Genomic DNA, 6,734 nt, shown 5'->3' with positions numbered 1-6,734 from the left:
ACTCTTTGAGTTTGAGTTGCCTACTCTAGCTGTAACCATAGCAACCCGGCTGGTGGGAGATGATGGAAACTCCTACACATTCTTTTCGATTCAGGTAAGTCTTCACCTTACTCATGAGGTCACCTCTAATACCCTCTTCAACGTCTGAGAAGGTTGTCTCACTGCGACTACACTGGTACCACACGGACATCTAAGCTGGACTCCTGCCTCATCTCTCAAACCTCTCTTGATGAGACCAGCAAGATGGCTCAGAAAGTAAAGGCACCAGCCATCAGGCATGATGGCCCAAGTTTGATTCCTGGGACCCACACACAAGAAGTTGTCCTCTGGCCATCACTAGTGTGTTGTATCATGGGAACACATACATGCATATACACATACAATAAATAGATACAATTTAATAAACTTTAAAAAAAAAGAGTTCTATTTACTTGGCTTACATTTGCAGCCCTGGTGTATATGCATGACTGGTGTGGGGTCACACACTGATCACACATGTCAGACACTTAAGGCGACTGTATTGCATTGGAGTGGATGGGCCTGTGGCAGAGTGTCCAAGGGACGAAGTTGAGGCAGAGAGGCCTAAGCTACATTGGCAACACAGTCAGAAAAGAAGTGGAATTCATGTCCTCAGGCAGAGGGCTGTGTCTGGCATGCCCACTGTCCAGGAAAGCCAAGGGACGCAAGACACTGGAGAAAAACAAGGAAGAAGGAATCTCCAGGAGAGGTAGGAGGTGGAGTGAAACCTGAGAAGCTGAAGTTCAGTCTACTGTTAGAGTAACTTTTATTCTCCTGTTGGTAATTGTCTCAGAGGTTCACTGCCTCCGTCTGCTAACCTGGTCCTAGCTCTGAAAGCTTCTAGACTCTGTACAGTATCATCTAAGCCTAGAATGTTTTCAGCCTCTGGGAGTTGCTATTGAATATGCTCACTCTAGTTCTTTTTGGACTCTGGCTGGCTGGTTCAACTCAAACTCCTCTCCAAGTTGACTGATTCAATCTGGCTTCTCTTAGTTTCTCACTCAATTGCTCTGCTTGGCCTCATACTAACTTTGTCAATGTGTTCTAATCTTCTGGCTCCTTCTCATTCTCTGGTTTGTTCTGTCTTCGCCTGTGTCCAGCTTGTTCTCTCTTCAACCTATCTCTGTAAAACTCTCCTGGTAAGACTGCCTCCTCCCTCTCTCTGCACTGCCCCCCAAGTAGCTTCTCTTTCCACTCTTTTGTGAGAGTTGGGCGTATCCTATTCTGTCAAATCTTTCTCTGATTTGTCACTTTGTCTGCCACTCAATTAGACATCACTAGATGCTTCCTTCTACAAACTAACTTTAACTTCATTATTTGTCATTAAAGGTGTGTACTAAGGGTGTGTGTGTGTGTGTGTGTGTGTGTGTGTGTATTCTAGCTGGGGGCAGGGGGCAGATTAAAGGTGTGTGCTAAGGGCTGAACCTTGCCACAACTAGAAACAGGTCCTTTTTTTTCCAGTAAATAACAACAACCTCTGGGTTCACAGTGTGATCAAATATCATGCAACAGTCTATAGTCCTTGAAAGTGGTTACCACAAAATGTCCCAGACAGACTTGTGAGAGAGCACAGGCATCCTATTTTTAAGACGGCATCAACTGTGTTTCTTGCAGAACTCCACAACAAGCTTAAGGAGTGAGATTTGTCCTTTTCGTTGGTTCAGAGGGGCAGGATGGAGGAGGATGAACCTAGTACAAAGAGCTTGCAATCACACTTTCAGCCTTTGAACCACTTGATTACAAATTTCAACCCACTTTAAATCAATACGGACTGATATCAAAGCCAACCTGGCCTCAGATCCACTTACAATGTTGTGAGGTTTACTTGTTTGTATCCTTGGCTGGCCTGGAACTCGCTATGTCAACCAGGCTACCTTAAGCTCAGAGAGATCCATTTGCCTCTGCCTCCTACATTCTGGGATCAAAGGCCAGCAGACCTTTATTGGCTGTGTCCAACAAAGAATCTCTGTATACCCTGGCTGTCCTGGAACTCACTCTGTAGACCAGGCTGGCCTCGAACTCAGAGACCTGCCTGCCTCTGCCTCCTGAGTGCTGGGATTAAAGGTGTGCGCCACCATGTTTTTAAAGTGAGAAGGGGAAGAGAAGTTGATGGTTGCTGTGTTCCATTTACTACAGAGTTGCTTTTTAGCATCAGCAGAAGGCCACATGGTTTCCCCGAAGCTTTTGAACTACATATTTCCCTCTCTCATCTCTTACCTGCTTGTGTAGTCTGTGCTGTTTTCCCTACTGGTCCTCCCTTTGCATGAGGAGGTGATGGCCGCTGGTGCAGGAGTGTTTGTTTAGCCGAGCTACCCCACCATCATTCCATCCTCCAAGGTACCCTTTGTTCCCCACCTGAGAACTGGGCTTGCTTTCAGGATCAGAGATGGCACTTTGATACTCTTCGCCTCCAGTGGGCCTTGTTAGTTTTCTTAGGATACCAATAGGTGGTGGAAGCTACCCACAAACTACTTCCCTTGGGAGCTCAGCCTTATTAGTGAGAGACATGATCGGAAGGCTGAAGCAGCAGGCTAGAAATCTATATGCTTTCAGTCCCAACCTTAGCCATAAAACCAACCCAAATCAAAGACCACGCAGGCAGACAATGTGGACTGAAATTTCAAATATGAAACCTCAAGGATGACATCATCCATTTATTGCAACTTACTCAAATGCTTCTATAAAAGGGAATGTAATAAACAGGTGAGAGTCCTGTGAGAAACACATCCAAGTCTATACAGAGCACTCTATCTCCATGCAGACCAGGACTCTCCCCCAGCCTCTGCAGCTGCCCTTATCAAATGCCCCTTCCCCAGACTCAGCTCTGCACAGACCAAAGGACAGCAGGAGCTACAGCAATTCTGCAGGAAATGTACCTGCATATTGCATCTTCAGGAGCCTGCTTCTAAAAATGGGAATGTAATAAACAGGTGAGAGTCCAGTGAGAAACACATCCAAGTCTATACAGAGCAACTCTATCTCCATGCAGACCAGGCCTCTCCCCAGCCTCTGCAGCTGCACAGACCAAAGGACCTGCATATTGCATCTTCAGGAGCCTGCATAGCAATCTAACCGGGAGCAGGACCCTGCCCTGGGGGGCAGGAACCCACCCCCACCCCATAGGGCACTGGCCACCATTGGCACTCCCAACCTGTCAGTCAAGAGCCAACAGTATCAGCAAAAGGCTATCAGCCTTCAGGAACTGTCTAAGCACGCTGACTAACAAAGTACACAAAGAGTTAATATTCACGACACAACAGATGAAAGAGCAGAATCAGCTGACTATTGAGAGAGGCTTTGAGGATACACCACTCTTTGTGACTCAAAGTTGTTTATAAATTAGAAATAATAGTGTCAGGAAGAGCCTGGACATGGTGGCCCACATTCTTGATCCCACTGCTGGGATCTTTGAGTTTGAGGCCAGCCAGATCTACAGAGTGAATTCCAAGACAACCAGGGTTACACAGAGAAATCCTGTCTCATAAACAAACAAACAAAACCACCACTGCAACAAAGTGAGAATACTAAGCAACAAATACTTGAGAAAAGGTGATTGCAGTTGAAAAGTTTTAAGGCCTTTATTATGTTTTTAGGAAGATAATGCTGTTTGCTAACATTAAATTTGGTTAAGACAGACACTATTGCATACGCCAGCAAGATTTTGCTGAAAGGACCCTGATATAGCTATATAGCTCTCTCTTTCTCTCTCTCTCTCTCTCTCTCTCTCTCTCTCTCTCTCTCTCTCTCTCTCTCTCTCTCTCTCTCTCTCTCTCTCTCTCTCTTTTGGTTTTTCGAGACAGGTTTTCTCTGTATAGCCCTGGCTGTCCTGGAACTCACTCTGTAGTCCAGGCTGGCCTCGAACTCAGAAATTCGCCTGCCTCTGCCTCCCTCCCAAGTGCTGGGATTAAAGGCATGGGCCACCACCGCCCTGCAATACAGCTGTCTCTTGTGAGGCTATGCCAGTGCCTGGCAAACACAGAAGTGGATGCTCACAGTCAGCTATTGGATGGAACACAGGGCCTCCAATGGAGGAGCTAGAGAAAGTACCCAAGGAGCTGAAGGGATCTGCAACCCTATAGGTGGAACAATATGCACTAACCAGTACCCCAGAGCTCGTGTCTCTAGCTGCATATGTATCAGAAGATGGCCTAGTCGGCCATCATTGGGCAGAGAGGCCCCTTGGTCTTACAAACTTTATATGCCCCAGTACAGGGGAACACCAGGGCCAAGAAGTGGGAGTGGGTGGGTAGGGGAGCAGTGGTGGGGAGGGTATAGGGGACTTTTGGGATAGCATTTGAAATATAAATGAAGAAAATATCTAATAAAAAATTGGAAAAAAATTGGTTAAGAAACTTACACCTTTATGAAGTAGCCAATGTAAGAGTGAAGATGTAATATAGTCTGGATATAGGTATCTATGTTTATAATCCCAAATCCCAGCACTCAGGGGCCTGGGTCCAAAGGATCTTGGTTAGAAGCCATCTTAGGCTCATATAGACAAGCTTGGGCAAGATAGCAAGATTCTAGCAATAAAAAACAAATTTCTGGGTAAGACAGACTAGTGGCTATCTATGTGAAAGCCAGTAAAGAAGAGAGTCAGAATTTAAAAACAAACAAACAAAACAAAACAGAGCAAAACAAACAAACAAACAAACAAAACCCAGAACTTATTTCAAAGAGGGTAACAGAAGAAAACTCAAATTTTTCACACCGGCTGGAGATTTGGCTGGTAAAGTGCTTGCCTAGCATGCCCAAAGTCCTAGGCTCAATCCCTAGTGCCCCAGATGACGGGCATGCTGTTGCTTGTCTGTGACCCCAGTACTTGGGAGAGAGATTAGAAAAAGAAATGGAAAACTTCAGTGGGATTTACAGATCAATGAAGAAATTGTATTGGCAAGCTAAAACTCTTACCTTATACAAAACAGTGAGGAAAAAGGTCATGGGTAGGGCTGCACACCCTTAATATCAACACTCTGGAGGCAGAGGGCAGCAGATTGCTACAAATCCAAGGCCAACCTGGTCTACTTATCAAGCTCCAGGACAGCCAATGCTACAAACTGAGACCCTGTCTCCAAAAAGAAGAGGAAGAGAAAGAGTGGAAGGGAGAAGGAGAAGGGGAGAGGGAGTAAGGATCGGAAAGATGGTTCAACAGTTAAGAGCATTGGCTGCTCTTCCAGGGGACCCAGTTTCAATTCCCAGCACCTACATTGCAGCTCACAGCTGTCTGTGACTCCTGTTCCAGGGGATCTGACACCCTCACACAGATATACATGCAGGCAAAACCACCAGTGGACATAAAAATAAATTATTTTTAAAAATAAGAAAGGTCTCTTCAGGCTTGGGCTTCGACCAAGAAGATTGGGATCAACAGGAAATACGGGACCCGCTATGGTGCTTTCCTCTGGAAAACGGTGAAGAAAATTGAAATCAGCCAGCACGCCAAGAACACTTGTTCCTTCTGTGGCAAGACCAAGATGAAGAGACAGACGAGCCATCGGCATCTGGCACTGTGGTTCCTGCATGAACCTGCGGGGCCTGGACCTACAACACCACCTCTGCAATCACAGTGAAGTCGGCCATCAGACTGGAACTGAAAGGCCAGTAGAAGCCCTATCTGAGACTTACCTAGCCTGCGATAAATGGATTAATTTACAGAAAAAAAAAAAAAAGAAAAAGAAAAAGAAAGAAAGAAAGAAAAAACAAGAAAGGCAGGAAGGAAAGGAGAGACAAAGAGATAAAGGAAACAGCGAGAAAACATTTTTAGTGCTAAGACTGACAAAAATCAAAATATCTAGCAGTGTCAAGAGTTGTCAAGGACAAGAGGAAATGAAAATTCTCAAACTCAGAAGAGTGGATGAAAACTGGGACACCCACTGGGAGGACAACCGGTGGCATCTTCTATTTCGTCAGTACACCTTGTGACTCAGCTGATTCGCAGATGAGTCTGGCACACATCTACAAGAGCAGAGTCACAACTGATCTTGTAGTCTCTTCTGGAATGTTGAAAAACAGGAAGTTTTCTACCAGTGGGTGTGCTGGTTAACATTGCCTGTCACTCAACAGGATCCAGAGTTACCTAAGAGACAAGTCTCTAAGCTTGTCTATGAAGGGGTTTCTAAATTGAGTTAGCTGAGGTTTGAAACCTACCCTAACATTCCAGGTTCTGGGGTTCCAGATCATCTCCCTCTGTTTCTGACTGTGGGTGCAATGTGCCCAGTTACTGCTACCATACCTTCCCTGCCATGAGCTCAAGAGATCTGCCTCTGCCTCCTGAGTGCTGGGATTTAAGGTTGTGTGCTGCCAAAGCCGAGGGACCCCCCCCCTTTTTTTAAGATTTATTTATTATATGTAAATACACTGTAGCTGTCCTCAGATACTCCATAAGAGGGCATCAGATTTCGTTACAGATGGTTGTAAGCCACCATGTGGTTGCTGGGATTTGAACTCGGGACCTTCAGAAGAGCAGTCGGTGCTCTTAACCACTGAGCCATCTCACCAGCCCCAGGCAACTCCTTCTTAATTCAAGACAAACTCTTCCATCCTTAAGATGCCTTTGCTGGATACTTTGTCACAGCATCCAGAAAAGCATGGTGGCACAGGCCTTTAATCCCAGCACTCAGGAGGCAGAGGCAGGTGGATTTCTGAGTTCGAGGCCAGCCTGGTCTACAAAGTGAGTGCCAGGACAGCCAGGGCTACACAGAGAAACCCTGTCTTGA

General features: G+C 45.8%; 1 pseudogene; it reads left to right on the top strand.

Moving 5' to 3' along the window:
• Window positions 1-534: 534 nt before the first annotated feature.
• On the top strand, window positions 535-5,623 carry LOC110306745 (annotated as a pseudogene).
• The last annotated feature ends 1,111 nt before the right edge of the window (window positions 5,624-6,734 follow it).

This window comes from Mus caroli, chromosome 2 (genome assembly GCF_900094665.2).
Source record: "Mus caroli chromosome 2, CAROLI_EIJ_v1.1, whole genome shotgun sequence".
NCBI classification, from domain to species: Eukaryota; Metazoa; Chordata; class Mammalia; order Rodentia; family Muridae; genus Mus; species Mus caroli.
The sequence above is the reverse complement of the archived record's forward strand: the minus strand, read 5'-3'. Positions and strand labels throughout refer to the sequence as shown.